This window comes from Stegostoma tigrinum, chromosome 26 (assembly GCF_030684315.1).
Source record: "Stegostoma tigrinum isolate sSteTig4 chromosome 26, sSteTig4.hap1, whole genome shotgun sequence".
Taxonomy (NCBI): Eukaryota; Metazoa; Chordata; class Chondrichthyes; order Orectolobiformes; family Stegostomatidae; genus Stegostoma; species Stegostoma tigrinum.
In genome coordinates this window covers 45,329,622-45,346,014 of record NC_081379.1, presented here as the reverse complement: position 1 = coordinate 45,346,014, position 16,393 = coordinate 45,329,622, and the positions used below count along the sequence as shown (strand labels likewise).

Here is a 16,393-nt window from a genome sequence, read left to right as displayed (position 1 = left end):
GCCAGGCAAAATCAATATTAGCAAGATCAGCACTATTTGAAGTTAGACAGTCCAATCATCAGTCTATTAATAGCATAGAATAAGCTGTTCTTGAACCTGCTAGTGCATGTTTTCTGAATCTTCTGCCCGATTAAAAGAAAATATTATTCGAATTATAGGAATTATGTCGTTATATAGGATTTAGGAGCAGGATTGGGCTGTTTGGCCCTGTGAGCCTGCTTCACTATTCAATAAAATTATGGTTGGTCTGACAGTAGCCCTCACTGCACTTTCCTGTCTGCTCCCCAAAACCCTTGACTTGTTTGTCTATCAAAAATCTATCTAACTCTGCCTTAAATAAATTTATTGACCCAAACTCCACCACTTTCTGTGGAAGAGACTCCCTCACATTCTAACAGTCCATACTATGGATAGAAATTTTCTTTATCTCTGTCCTAAAAGAGCCACCTCTAATTCTTAAAGTATGTGCCCCATTTTTAGTCTCTTCCATGACAGGAAATAATCTCCTGATATCCTGCTTATCCAGTCCCCTTCCTATGATCCTGGCTGATGGTGCAACTGGACAAATCAGATCCCAGAATGAAATCTGGCTTGATAAATCATATTTTATTTATTTGCAAAGTCACGTAAAGGCGAAAAGTTTGCTCAACGGGCCAACAGTTTATTACAAGATAAAACAGAGAAAAATCCCAAGGTATGTAAACAATTTGGTAGATCATCCCATTTTACAACACTATCTGTTACAGAGACTCATACCCAAAGAAATTACCTCTCTAGATTAGTTTATTAAGTTTGACTCAATTGATTATGCCTAGCACTTTCTGGTGAACTGTGAAGTCATCTTACATAAATGCTCAGCAGATTTTTGAGCAAACGCTTGACTCCAAAGATGTGCAGGTTAAGTGGATTAGCCATGCTAAATTCCCCACAGTGACCAGGGATGTGCAAGTTAGATGGATTAACAGTGGGAAATGCAGGGTTACAGGAGTAGGGAAGCGGGCTGGTTCTGGGTAGTATGCTCTTCGGATGGTCAAAGTGGACCAGGTGGGCCAAATGGCCAGCTTCCACACTATAGGGATTCTATGATTTTACGATTCTGTGATCTGGAAGTTACACACACTAAACTTTTATGCTGAGGTAACCGTTTTTTCCTGTCTAATACTTGTTTCTAGGAGGGAAAATTATAATCGTTTCTTACTCCATTCAGGCCTTTTACAAACTGCCCTAAACATTTTATCTTGGCTTTCCTAAACTAAAATTAAAAAAACTCAATTCTTGATGCCAATCAAAAAACAGTTAATAGCCTTCATAATTACCCCCTCTTTCATAAACCACTACAGTGAAAACAATTGTCCATGGACATTCCAGGGAGTCCCTGCCCTCTAACATATACTGATTTAGTTTCTGTCACAGAAAGACAGATTGACCTATTTATATTTTTTAACTCTTCAGAAAAGTGTCCTGCTCAGAGGTCACTAGTTTAGTATCCAAGCTCAATTAATTCAAATATTAATATATTTAAATTACACACCTCTCATTACATCTGCAAGATCTTATGTGTTTTAATAAGGTCACTTCATTCTTCTAAATTCCAATGGACAGGCTCAACCTTCTCAATGTTTATTCATAAAACAAGCCCTTCATCCCAGGAAAGAGTCTTTGCTACATTAAAATCCAAGCTCACCCCATGCATCACCCACTAACCCCACTCCCACCCCTTGAATCCAGGGAATTCTGGAATATCAAACCATTAAATCCACAATCCCTGAAGCTATCTTTCTTAAAACGGACATAGGCCATCAGGTTTAGGAAATTTGTCAGATTTTATTATCTAGACATCACCATTTGTGATTATTAATTACTTTCAGTTCCTAAGTTTCTCTAGACTTTTGGTCTGCTGTAGTTCCAATATTTTCCTAGTGTTTTCTACTGTGAAGGCTAACACAAAGTACTTCACAGAATAATATGACTGTTTCAATACAGAAGGAGGCTATTCAGCCCATCATGTCTGTATGGGCTTTCCAAATGTGTATCTCATTTAGTGCAATTCTTCCATTATTTCCCCATAACTCTGCATATTGTTCCTTTTCAAATAAACATTTAATTCCCTCCTGACAATGTTTGCCGTTGCTTCCTGCACTGTCATAGTTGTTAATCTACTTTCCTAATTCACTTTAGCTAGCTCATCACTCATGCTTGCAGAATTAGCTTTGCTTAAATACTTTTGACACATTTTATTCAAAGGTTTATTTAATTCAATTAATTGAGAGACAATTTGTTTCAACTTCAATTTGAAGAGATAGCTTACTGCCTTATCTCACTCTCTGTTTGTCTTTTCGCTCATTCATTTTTCTGAGAATTGAGCCATGGACTTCAATTGGATTTGTCCATATTTAGAGACAAGGTACTGCAGTAGTTTGCCATCACCTTTTGCAGGGTGGCCGACCAAGAGATTCTCCAACTCTTACCATGTGCCATTGTGTTCTGAAAGAATTTACAGGTTAATAATCAATCCGTGTGACCATATTACGAATGTCCTTCAATGGCCGGTAAGTCCTGACACAGGACTTGAATCTGGAACTTCTAACACCAGGATAAGGACACTACTGCTCCTATCTCATCTCAATAGAGAGTAACACAAGTAGACCTCTACTCATCTCATGCTACTAAAATTCTTCTAGACTAATCTGGGTTGGCAGCAGAAGGTATGGACAACTAAACTAGGCATACAGAATATTAAGAAGACATGGATGATAATTTCATTGTATAATTTTCTGTCTCCACAATGTTTTATTTTCTCTTATGGAGGGGGTTGACTGGAAGGCTGATTTGCGATGCAGAGCGGTACCAACGACATTGTTTCAATTCCTGCACTGGCTGAGGTTACCATGGAGGACTCTCCTTCACAACTTCTGCCTTACCTATCTCAGGTTAAACAATCAGTCGCTTTTCTGTAGTGAGGAAGCAACATCACTGTCCGTAGTTGGACTACGGCAATTCTAACTACTTTTTCTCATTGCCTGCTTTTCTTCAGTGAACAGATTCAAGCAGGTGACCCTTTTGCAAGATCTCTGTTTATGATGCTAAAATGTGCATGACTTACAGTGTTCTAAATACAGTGAGTAGTAAGTACATCTGGCCCAGAAAGCCCCAAAAAAGACAGGAAATTGTAAACATGGCGGGACGACCCACAGAGAAAAGATGCCACTCTCCCATATAAGATAGACAGAATTAATGAGGAACTAGACCATCAATCACAGACTATTTTTTTACAGTCCTTGATGCTGATAAGTTCATTAGTGAGTCTGGGTGGAGGACTTAGGGGCTTTTGGCATGGGCTGGGGAGGTTTGTCTGATTCATCCAAGGCTTGAGGCCAGCGGGGTGTTGAAGAGGGAGGAATTGGAGAGGAAAGGAGTAACTCACTAGGTGAAACAATCACATACTAGCCATGGCTTCTGCATTTACGTTGGCACAGCAGGTATTTGACTCATACAGAAGAATGAGAAGAATTCATCTAACAAAGGGGTAGGGTATAAGGACGATGCAAAAGAATGAGGAAGATGGATGCTGCAATGGCAGTGGGGGTGGCTGAAAAGAAGAAATGACTTTTAAAATCTGTCAACAAAGGACTATTCAGCTGAGTGACAGCAGGGAAAACTCAAAGCTACCGAGGTAATGAATTCCTTGCAAATGAATGTGAAATCTCTGAATAAAACTGCTTAAATATAAGAGGTACTCTATAGGGAAAATGGATGCTGTTGTGATAAAAACAGTGCCAATCGTTATATTTAAATCTGAGATTGAGATGTGAGATGCAGTAGAAAGGGTAATAACTTAATTGTTAAAATATTCTAGCCTTTTGCATAGGCAATGGAAGCGCATTAGTTATATCCTCATCAGTTTATGGAAGATGTGTTTTGAATGATGGTTTTTTGTTTATATCAGTTATTTTGAAAAAATAACTTTGGTTGCTAACTTATGTTCATTGTCTTATGTCAATTAACTGCTATGGTGCCTCGGAAATTAATGTTTTCCTTGTGTGTTGTGACTTTAAGTTCAATGGAGCGTTGATCATTAATGAGGATATCGATGAATTCTTCTAATTCTTCTGTAGGAGTCAAATACCTGCTGTGCCAACATAAATACAGAAGCCATGGCTACAATGTGATTGTATCACCTAATGAGTTACTGAGAATAAAAAAGGAGCCCTTGAAACCCAAAAGGCAGCCCTAGACATTCAAAAGTAGACTTTGAGAAAATCTTAAAATGAGCCCTCGAAAAACATTATTTGACACTCGATAAAATATGCATTGAAGGTATGTCATTCATGCATTATATGGAGTGTCCCAATAGCACAGTTGGAACAGAAAAATCATTTTGTACAAAAGGCTGGTTGACCCAGGCTGCATTTAACATCCCCTTGCTGACATGTCCGAAGATCTTTCCTATCCATCCTCATGAGTCTCCTATTTAACAGTGAATGGGGAAGGTATCAGGCAGCCCACCAGCTCATGGGTCTTCTGAGACCCTTAAATACAAGACCAAAAAATGGCCATGTAAGATTTATCCTCAATACATATCATCATGGATGGAAAGGGAAGTTGGGGGTCAGGTGGGTTGCTGTTGGGCAGGAAGATGGTACTTACTTGGGGAACGAGTCATATGCCCTGTGCCAATTGGTACTGCCTCTCCTCCTCCAAAAAAGATTGTTTTAAGCCTCCTCACCTGGCCTTTAACACCAGCAATCATATCACCACTTGCCTTGTCCAAAATCTAGATTCACCTGTAAGTCTGGGTTCCATGTAACGTCTTCCTCAGGATTTGTCTGTAGTCCCAACAATGACCACTGCTCAATGCTGGTGCTGCTAGAAATAAAGGGCTGCCAGCCAACTCTCTACAGTTGGTCTTCCTACCAACTGGGCATGGATATTCCACCCTGCATTGATTCCACCTCCAATGTATTATTGCTGCAGGGCAGCTCACTTTTGGGTAGGCAGGGCAATGATGGACTTTTGGTTGTTCCCCCTGTTAAATGTAGTGCCACAGCAGTGTCAAAGTACAGTGACCGTCATGCACCAGGATTTCACTTCAGTGCCACACCATGTGTAAGAAAAATTCTGAGTTTCCAACCCTCAACAAAAACCGATCCATTCATTTTAACTTGTCATGAATGTCTTTCAGTGCACTTGTGTTGACAACTGACCCTGCCCGGTTGATATTTTGCTTTGATAAATCAGCATTAACAGTGCTTTCCTGTATTTTTAGCTTAGTGTTTATTTCTGGAGAGGAACAAAAGCACTACAAAGGATGCTATGTTCAGTCAAACAGAGCTGATCAAAGAGATAGGCACAAGACGATATCACAGGACCTGCATGAGAAAGAAGGTGATAGTTTCTGACTGTGCAAGGCAGCTGTAAGAGCTTGACAATTTGCAAGGCATCGAATTCTTTGGTCTGCTCCTCTCTCTCTCTCTCTCTCCATCTTTGCCATGTCCACGAAAGTCTCTAGGTAGGTAGGAAAGTGGGGGTTCCCTCGAGGCCTGCCAGGACTGGGTTTTATACTTTGCTGGCTAACTTCTTGAATTTTCCATGGGCTTGACCAATCAGGGGCATAGAGTTAACTGGTTTTTATCACGTTGAAATGTTGTTAAAGCTTTCGAATGACTTGATAACAGTGAACCCTTTGTTGTGTCTGCTTTGGGGACTAGATGTCTGTTTTTTGTCCCAGAAAATGCACTTGGTCATTTATTTCACTGAGGGATGTCTGCCCCATGCATCTTATATTGTTTGTCAGGAAATATTGAATTGCCCTTTTACTCTTGTTAATGTGATCTGGCGCCTCTCTGATTTTCAGTTGTCTAGGCTTGAAGGTCCTGTCTCCAGGCAGAATTGTCTCTGCGTGTCTACATGTTTTGGCTGAGGTATTCCTCGCATACCTTGCTCCACGGCCAATTTCTGTGCCCTGTTTATCTTAGTTGCTGCGCTTGTATTTCTAGCTTTTCTTTTTAATGATTTTATTTTACCTGAGCAGTCACGAGCTGCTACACTTCCTTTGAGGCCCCGCTTATTCAGTTCTTTCCTAGTTTTAAAGAAACTTTCAGCAAGATCTCACTCCTCTTTGCACCCATGTCAATGGTAGCAATATCAACAACACCCTATGGTTTCTTACCTATCGCAATTTAGGATTCCTAAAGCTGCTCAATGACATCTTTGGCTCTGACATAAAGAAGGCAAACTGGAATCATGTCTGTAGTCACAGAGAAAGCCTATGATTCCATACTGAATTTCCTACAATGACTGCTTTTCTGACTTCTGTTATAACCAAGGCCTGGGAAGTACACTATTGCTCTAGTTCCACTACACCTCAGGTCACAATGTAAATTAAAAATACTTATCCCAGTTGCCAAGATGACCTCACTGAATACATCATGTACATCGGGTTTTAAACAACAAGATCTATCAACTATTTTAAAGGATTGTGGAAATTATGCATTTATTATTAAAACTAAACTTATTCAATAAACATGCATTAACAGACACAGTCAGTAAAGAAATATATAAAAGTTTTGCACTCTATAAATTCCAAAAAAAATCACAAACATACACATATTCTCCAGGACCATATGAGAAAACCAGATTTCCCTGCAGATACTGGTTTTCTGAAAAAGAAAATACATTATTCATGTAAAAGGACATCACATAAAATGTTCCAGAATCAGTTACTCTGATGCTATGGCATATGAGGTCAAGTTGCTAATCTTGCATGGTTATCTCTGAAGTCTTGTAGACACAGATTAATCTGGAAGTACAATCTTAAAATGTTTCTTCAATCACTCTTTCAGAAGAACAAGTAGATTTCACCCTGAACACATAAAGAGGGTTTTCTTTTCAGAAGTGAGGGAGATCGGGGGCAGCAAGATTTTATCAAGATTTCTTCCAACTCAAATTATTCTGATCAGGTTTTTTTTGCAAGTCAGCTTTTTCTTAGCAGGCTTCCTTCTAACTAAACCAAGTAAAGGAAGGATCTCTTCAACTCAGACAGTGCTTAAAAATAAAGCAAGGGTCTAAGAAAGCAAGCAGTTATTATTAGTCATGTAATTTACTGGAAGTCTTGTTTTAAAGAAAAGTCTTCAATGTCCACAATAAGCTTCCATTGACCTTTTTTAAGGAATCCTCTCAAGATATTTCCATAAGACTTGAAATAAATCAATTTTCCACAATCCTTTAAAATCTAAGTCTCCCAAGCGATATTAAATGTAAAAACCTTCATAATCTCTTCCTCCTCCAAACCTTACCCTCTATTACTGAGCCATCTTTGACGCCGAGACCCAGCTCTACCAGTTCTTCCCAAACAAATGATCAATTGCACCACAAACTAGAACTGAATACTGCTCAGACAGCCAGATGCACCAAGGAGCCTGCTGCCTAACTCCTCCTTTCTACCTGGTAGTGATTTATTCCCTCTCCTTCTGTGAAGTCTAAGGCTACAGGATGACCATGTGCTGAAAAGTGCTCTGAATGGAGCTCTGAGCCTTGCTGACAACAGCAGCAACACTAGTTGCTGCTCAAGGAGCAACAGCATGAGCTCCTCCAGGGCCCAAGTATCATCCTGGTGTTCCTAAAAACCAATGAATACACAATCAGTAAGATTGAGGTGCCCTTCTTTTCTACTATTCAATAGACAACTATCCAAATCTTGAGACTTATTCATGATCTGGACAAGAAAAGCCTAAGACATATTGATGCATTGAAACTGGGTGAACAAGGATAAAGCTTGGTTCTTAAGGTTTCCAAGGTACTAACAGGCAGCCAGCAACCCTACATCCATGCATTCCAGCAATGAGTTGATGCTTTCAGGACATGGTGGGAGAAATTGTAGGAGACAGGGCAAAGATAATTGATTATTCATATCTGATACTCCAGAATCACAGAATTATACATGGGATTATACTGTGTTTACAGCACAGGAGTCCATTCAGCCCATCATGTATGTGCCAACTCTCTGCAAAAGCAACTCAGCTAATCTCCTTCCCCTGCTTTTTTACCCCACAATCCTGCATTTTTTTTCTCTTTATATAATTATTCAATTCCACTTTGAACCTGTGGCTCAATTTGTCTCCAGCACACTGTCAAGGAATGTATTTCAGATCCTAAACACTTGCAAATTAAAGAAGTCTTTTCCTCAAATTGGATATGTTGTCATTCACCTTTTTTCTATGGTTTCATGTGATGTAAGCATTGATGACCATGCCAGGATTTGCTTTTCATCCTTAAATGTCCTTGAGAAGGTGGTGGTGAGTTGTAGTCCTGAACAGAAGCTCGCCATGTGGAGTAGGTACATCCACAGTGCTACTAGGAAGGGAGTTTCAGAATTCTGACCCAATGACAGTGAAGGAATGTCATATAGTTCCAAGTCAGGATGCTATGTGGCTTGGTAGGAAACTTGCAAATGCTGTCGCCATGGGCTTGCTATCTAGGTGGCAGAGGTCAAGAATTTGAAAAGTGCTGTTGAACAACTTTTGACAAGTTTCTGCAATGCAGTCTGAGAATGGTACAAAATCTTTGATGGTGTATTAGTGAACATTTAAGGCAGATGTGGTCTGACAAGTGGATGTTTTGTCCAGGGTGTCGTCAAGCATCTTGAGCATTGTTGGATAGATCAGTGTCTTCTGGTTCTCAATTCTTCCACCAAGTTTCACTCTATCTACTCTGAACAGACTCTTATTGATTTTGAACATGAGGATGTTGACTTGCTTGCCAAGCTGGTTTGTTTTTGTTCAGACGTTTCATCACCATGCCAGGTGATGAAATGTCTGAATGAAAACAAGCCAGTTTGGCGTGCATGTCAACAACCTCACCCACAACCCGATCTACAGATCTTTGCTAAAACTTTGACTTTGAACATCTTCACCACATGCCTCTCAATCTTCTCTAAGTAGGATAACCTCAGCTCTTCCCATATAGCAGAGAAACAAGCCATTTGGCCCAATGTATCTCTGCTGACTGTTTGATGAAGTTATTCAATTAGTCTCACTTTTTTACTCTTTCTTGCATCCCTGTAAATGTTTGCTTATGGAACACTTACACAATTCTATTTTAAAATTATAAAAGAATACCATCCTTCACTTTATGGGTAATAAAACACATTCTCATGGTGTCTCTAATTTTCTGCCAATTATCTTAAAGCTGTGTCCTCTGATTAGACAGTTCTGCCACTGAAAACAGCAGCATCTTATTAGTCCTCCATCAAAATGTTACAACATTTTAGGAGTCAATAATGTGTCACCTCAAACCTAGCTTTCCTAAAGATGCATTGTTATTCAGTTTCATCCTTGGAAGCATCATGTCAGAGTTTGGCACTAAGAATCCCTCATCATCACCTCCACTTAATTATCTCTGCTCTAAGAACTTCTATGGCTTAGAAGTTTACCTTCAACAGGATCACAAATGTCACCTTTTATACATGCATTCAGACCCAATAAATTCTACCGAACACTGGGGTATAACTGGCAGTTGTAATCTTGTCCATTTTATAATATTCATCAAGATGAATTTCTACTCTACTGAATAAAAGCAACATACCACAGATTTTGGAGTTCTAAAACATAAATAGAAAATTCTAGAAATAATCAGCAGGTCATGCAATATCTGTGGAGACAAACAGTGTTAATATTTCAGATCACTGAACTTTCATCAGAAGGGTCGTAAGCACCTTGATGTGCTCGTTCTCGTGCAGAGTTGACTTCAACAGAATATTATTGTAGAAAGCTGACAGGTCCAGAGCAAGAAGTGTTCAATGGGCTGGGCAATATGTCTATGGGTTTGCACGCAGTCATTCAGAAGGAGGAACTCAAGTTATGTTGGGGCTTCAAACACAGCATAAAGATCACGATGTCTAACAAAGAGAGGGCTGTCAACTCTATGTATCTACTATGCCTGAAAAACAAATGCTTTAGAAATGGCACCATTTAGTTTGAAAGCACACAGGTGTTGGTCCTGACAGTACATTACAGCTGAAGGTCAGAAACAGTAATTTATGGAGATTATTTCGACTTCACTGCCTGTCAGGTAATCTGGAAGAGAGAATCATGCTCCACCATAGAATTGGTGTGACCTTCATTTTACTGAGGTAGCTTCAAGTTCTAAGTTGACTAATTGGAATGTTTAAAGATGTTTTAAGAATAAGACACAGTCAGAAAGCACAGTTTTGGTATAAAAAAAAGAGTAAAAAACTGAATCTAAATATTTCATGCATTTTCAGACATGGAGTTTATGAATTGTGGTCCATCCTGCTGAGGCAGGCAGCATGGAGATTGTGTGCTGCTATCTTATTTTCCTGTTTTCAGTGTGCAGATGAGTATATTCATATTACTGACTGGCTGGCTGTTTAACACGGGCTGCATTGCAGAAAGTTAGCGTATGTTCCAGCCAGTCTTCAGCTCTTTAGGGCCGTCCGTTGTTGTTAATCGGAAGTTTCAGTGACAGAAAGACAGCTGCAAGTGTTGCAACCGTGGCACTATCAAGCGTGATCAGGGTGACAGTATCCATGTCAGAACACTGCCTTTGCCATGTTGCTGTCTGTCAGCCAGCCAAACTAGACCGCTGCCTCCAATGATGAGATGGTGTAATCGAAGCCAGGCTTTTTTCGTGTAGAGTTGCTTGAAATTGTACTGCAAGGCCCCTTGAGGTGTCACCCACTGAAAGCCTGCAGCCATATTGCAACCACTGAGGAAATGCAACACTGGAGCACAGAAACAGGTAGAGCAACATGGAAGATTGACACTAACAGAAATGCACAAGATCATTAGCTCATTGCTATTTAAAGAAATGGGTTTACTTTTTGATAAACTATCATGGTGGCAGTTTCAACTGTAGGCCTTTGGCCAAGATGACACTGATGTGATCTTCCAGTTGGACGGTAAGGCGGGGAATGGTGGGCCATGGTGGTAAAGGACTTCCAAAGAGTAGAAAGTCAGAACAGGTATTCTCACACAGTCCTTCTGGAATGAAGAGTTCCAAATTGCTTCCTGATGGCCTCCTCCTTGTCTTCCTCCACCTCCCTCCCAAGAAAGGCTGGCTTCCCAGCAGCAATAGCTGTCTCCTCAAGATGATATTGTTGAGGAGGATTCTGAGCTCTTCCCTAGTGATGTTGGTAGCCGAATCACTGCTTAGGAACATTGATGGTCTTCTCCACAATGTTTTTAGTGGCTGAAAGCCTTTCATTTCCCAATGAACAGGAACCATAGAATGTCCACAATGTGTCTGCCATCAAATTCAATTTCAACAGTACTTCTGAGGAGACTCTGGTTTCTCAGCTAGGAAGCATCAAGGTTGGTTTGACAATAACAACCAGGCAACCTAGAAACTAAATTTTAAGCACGAGGCACTCCTAAACTGGGAGCAAAACCAAAATTTGAAGAAATGAGAAAAGGTATATGAAGGCTGATGTCAAACAACAAAGGCCATAACCCAAAGAAAGTGGGTGGAAAGAGCACAGGAAATCCAGTAACAATTAAAATGTGTGTCAATTCTTCGGCACAGTCAAGACCTTCTATGGCCCAATCACCAAAGGGCCTACTTCATGGGAGCCAGGAACGAAGGAATCAATGAATCAAGGACTGAGAGGCAATCAGTGGTTATTGGAAGGAGTACTTCTTTTCAGCCAAACTCGAACCTTGATGTGAATAGCCTTGACCACATCGAACAGCATGCTATCCATAATAACCTCAGCACAACAACAGCATAACATGAGGTTGGAAAGGCCATCCAACAGCTGAAGACAATAAGGCCACTGGCGCAGATAGAATTCCTTCCAAATGTAGTAGAAAAGAATTCTTAGCACAAATACATGACCACATCTCTCTGGAAGGTGAGTAGACACTGTAATTGTGACCACCTTCAACAAAAGGCATCAACTGGAGACAGGGGGCTTCCTGCTATCCATCACAGAAAGGACACTGCAACTTTTTAAAAAAAATTCACTCACCAAATACGGGGTGTCTGGCTAGGCATTTATTGCCCACTCTTAGCTGCCCAGAATTCAGAGTTCAGAATCAACCACATTGCTGTGGGTCTGGAGTCACATATAGGCCAGACCAGGTAAGGATGGCAGATTTCCTTCCCTAAAGGATATTAGTGAACCAGATTGGTTTTTCCAATAATAGACAATGGTTTTGTGGTCATCATTAGACTCTCAATTCCACATTCTTTATTGAATTCAAATTCTACCATTTGCCATGGCAGATTTCAAGCTCAGGTCCCAGAACATTGTTTCAGTTTCTGGGCTACTAGTCTAGCAATAATAGCACTAGGCCATTGCCTCCCCTTATTTCTCATCAATTGCTTCCTGTCAATGGCTGGAGAGATACTACCAGACTTACAGTACAGATTCGGTAAGGATGAGGGGATGTTGGGAGTGAGGACGGGATGGAGTGAGATAGGGATTGAGACAGGAAGTGAGGACAGGATATAGGAGTGAGTAGATGGGGAGGAGTATGGACAGAGGTAGTACTGAGAACAAGGTTGGGAGGTAGAGAGCGCATGTTTATGCCCATCTTCCTCCTCCCCCCTCTCATTTCCTTATCCCTCCCTCCTTCCCGTCTGCAGCCCATGTAACTGGATCAAATTCATCCATGAAGTAATGCAACATCCCCAATGATCCATGAAAATTTCTTGTCCAAGACTCCAAACAGAAGAAGAATCACGGGTGGGTTGGATTTCTGCCCACATCCTCTGCTGCTTGTGCTTGGTCTCCACCTGGCAAGCAAGAGATAGTAGACTTGGCACCTTCATGATGAATCTTCTTCTGAAAGATGCCAATTGGGACCTCCCTTGCACAACTGATGTGTCATAGGGTCATACAGTCACAGAGATATACAGCACTGAATCAGACCCTTTGGTTCAACTTGTCCATGCCCACCAGATATCCTGTATAAATCTAGTCCCTTTTGCCAGCATTTGGCCCATAACCCTCCAAACCCTTCCAATTCATATACCCATCCAGATGCCTTTTAAATGCTGTAATTGTATCAGCATCCACCACTTCCTCTGGCAGCTCATTTCATACATGCACTACCCTCTGCATGAAAAAGTTGTCCCTTAGGTCCCTTTTATATCTTAGCCCTCTCAACTCAAATGTATTCCCCTCTAGTTTTGGACTCCCCCAGTCCTGGGGAAAAGACCTTGCCTATTTACCCTATCCATACCACTCATGGTTTGAAAGACCTATATATGGTCACCCCTCAGCCTCAAATGCTCCAGGGAAAATAGCCCCAGCCTATTCAGCCTCTTCATATAGCTCAAACTCTCCAACCCTGGCAGCATCTTTGTAAATCTTTTCTGCACCCTTTCCAGTTTCACAACATCCTTCCTATAGCAGGGAGATCAGAACTGAATGCAATACCCCAAAATTGGCTGAACCAATGTCCTATACAGCTGCATCATGACTTCCCAACTCCTATACTCAATGCACTGACCAATAAAGGAAAACATACCAAACACCTGCCACTCCACTTTCAAGAAGCTAGAACCTGCACTTAATGGCCTCTTTCTTTGGCAACACTCCACAGGACCTTACAATTATGTGTATAAGTACTGCCCTGATTTGCCTTCCCAAAATGCAGCACCTCACATTTATCTCAATTAAACTCTATCTGTCACTCCTTGGCCCATTGGCCCATCTAGTTAAGATCCCATTGTACTGGAGTAACCTTTGTCGCTGTCCACTACACCTCCAATTTTAGTGTCATCTGCAAACTTATTTACCTCTTATGTTTGCATCCAAATCGTTTATGTAAATTATAAAAAGCAGTGGACCCAGCACCAATCCTTGTGGCACACCGCTGGTTATAGGCCTCCGGTCTGAAAAGTAACTCTCCACCACCATCCTCTATCTTCTACCTTTGAGCCAGTTCTGTATCCAAATAGCTGGTTCTCCCTGTATTCTGTGTGATCTGACCTTGCTAACTAGTCTATTATGAAGAACCCTTTTGAACACCTTACTGAAGACCATATAGATCACATCCACAGCTCTGCACTCATCAATCCTCTTTGTTACTTCTTCAAAAACTCCATCTTGTTAGTGAGATATGATTCCGACTCCCCATGCACAAAGCCATGTTGACTATCCCTAATCAGTCCCTGCCTTCCCAAATACACATAAACCCTGTCCGTCAAGATTCTCTCCAACAACATGCCCACCACTGATGTCAGGCTCACCGGTCTATAGTTCCCTGGGTTTTCCTTACCACCTTTCTTAAATAGTGGCATGGCCTCCAGTCTTTCAACACCGCACCTGTGGCTATTGATGATATAAATGTCTCAGCAAGGAGCCCAGCAACCTCTTCCCTAGCTTTCCACAGAGTTCTCAGGTACACCCAATCAGGTTCTAGGGATTTGTCCACCTTTATGCATTATACGACATTCAGTATCTCCTCCTCTGTAATATGGACATTTTTCAAGACGTCACTATTTATTTCTCCACATTCTCTATCTTCCATATCCTTCTCGACAGTAAACACTGATGCAAAATACTGTATCAGTATCTCCCCCATCTCCTGTGGTTCCACACATAGGTGGTCTTACTGATTTTTAAGGAGCCCTATTCTCTCTCTGGTTACTATTTTGTCCTTAATATATTTGCAGAATCCCTTTGAACTCTCCTTAAGGCTATTTGCCAAAGCTATTTCATGTCCCTATTTTGCACTCCTCATTTCCCTCTTAAGTATACTCCTGCTACCTTTATACTCTTCTAGAGCTTCATTCGATCCTTGCTGTCTATACTGAGATATGCTTCCTTTCTTTTCTTGGCCAAAACTTCAATTTCTCCAGTCATTCTTGACATTCCCAACGCCCGCCAACCTTGCCCTTCACCCTAACAGGACGTTCAGCTGTACTGCTTATCACATTCTTACACTGGACTTGCACAATCCAGATTTTGAAGTAAGTGTCAGGTCAGTTTCTACAGCCATTTTTAACATGGTGATCCAACCAGACCTGATGCTTCAGGTTTCTATATGAGGTACCCATGGTAGTGCCCTTTCCACGATAGGGCACCAGGTGGGCCATCCCTTTCTTCAACAAATATCTAAGGCTGAAACAAACTTCACACACTTTGTGCTGCAATAAACTAGCACAGTGCTTCCAAATACATATTTACTCCATCATCAAGATCACCTATTTCATTTCTATCATGACCTGCATCACCCCTGCCTCAACTTAATTGTTGCTGAAACCCTCATTCATACTTTTGTTAACTTCAGATTGGATGATTCGAATGTTTTCCTGGCCAACCTCCCATCTTTCAAAGCAAACAAATTTGACCTATTGCAAAATTCTGTTGCCCTAACTTGCACCAATTCCCTTTCACCTATCATGCCACATGTTCTCTGATCTGTATGAGTTCCCAGTTCAACAATGCCAAAATTTTAAAATTCTCATCCTTATTTCTGAATCCCTCTTTGGCCTTGCCCTCCCACTGTCCAACAGTCTCCAGCAGCTCTACAATACTTGAAGATCTTTGTAATCTTCCAATTTTGTTTTGTGCTTCCGTCTTTTGATTTCCCACTGTAGTTTCAGCAGGAAGCTGTTCAATTCTCTGGAGCAACAGCATAAGTTGTTCTAAACAGATATCCACCATAACTAGTGATAATGGGAACTGCAGATGCTGGAGAATTCAAGACAACAAAATGTGAGGCTGGATGAACACAGCAGGCCCAGAAACATCTCAGGAGCACAAAAGCTGACGTTTCGGGCCTAGACCCTTCATCAGAGAGCTCTCTGATGAAGGGTCTAGGCCCGAAACGTCAGCTTTTGTGCTCCTGAGATGCTGCTGGGCCTGCTGTGTTCATCCAGCCTCACATTTTGTTGTCTTGGATCCACCATAACTATGTGGTTCAATGTCAAATTTTGCTTGATAATGCTCCTATGAAATGCCTTGGGACCTTTAACCATGTTAACAGCACCAGATAAATGCAAGTTGTTGTTGTTTCTCCAGGGTTCCCTTAATGGAAACAATTAGTGGGAGATTGAAAGAGACCCACATACAGCAGTGGCACAGCGCACAAAGGCAATAACAAGACTCAGGGAAGATACTGAGCCTAAGGGCATGCAAGAGCTGAATAAATTTGCACAGCCTGCCGAAGCTTAAATGGAGGTTCTGACTGTGTTATAGTTAGGATCAGTGCTGTTCGCAAGACAAAAAGAAAATTATATCAACAGCAATTTTGGGTCACTGTTTGATTTATAAAAGGGGTGCTACTGAGCAGAACATTTTCTCATCATCTTTGCAATTCAGCCATTTGGGGCATCAGCCAGAAATCTCACAGATATCCTTCAGCAATATAAAACATTACTGGAGCATTCTATTATGAATCAACAGTACAGAGCAAGGCCG

The 16,393-nt window shown here is 41.1% G+C and overlaps 1 protein-coding gene across 1 annotated transcript in view; it reads right to left on the bottom strand.

Moving 5' to 3' along the window:
• The window catches only part of rsph14 (radial spoke head 14 homolog), a 631,180-nt gene that overhangs the window by 258,990 nt on the left and 355,797 nt on the right, over positions 1-16,393 (bottom strand). The window lies entirely within an intron of this gene.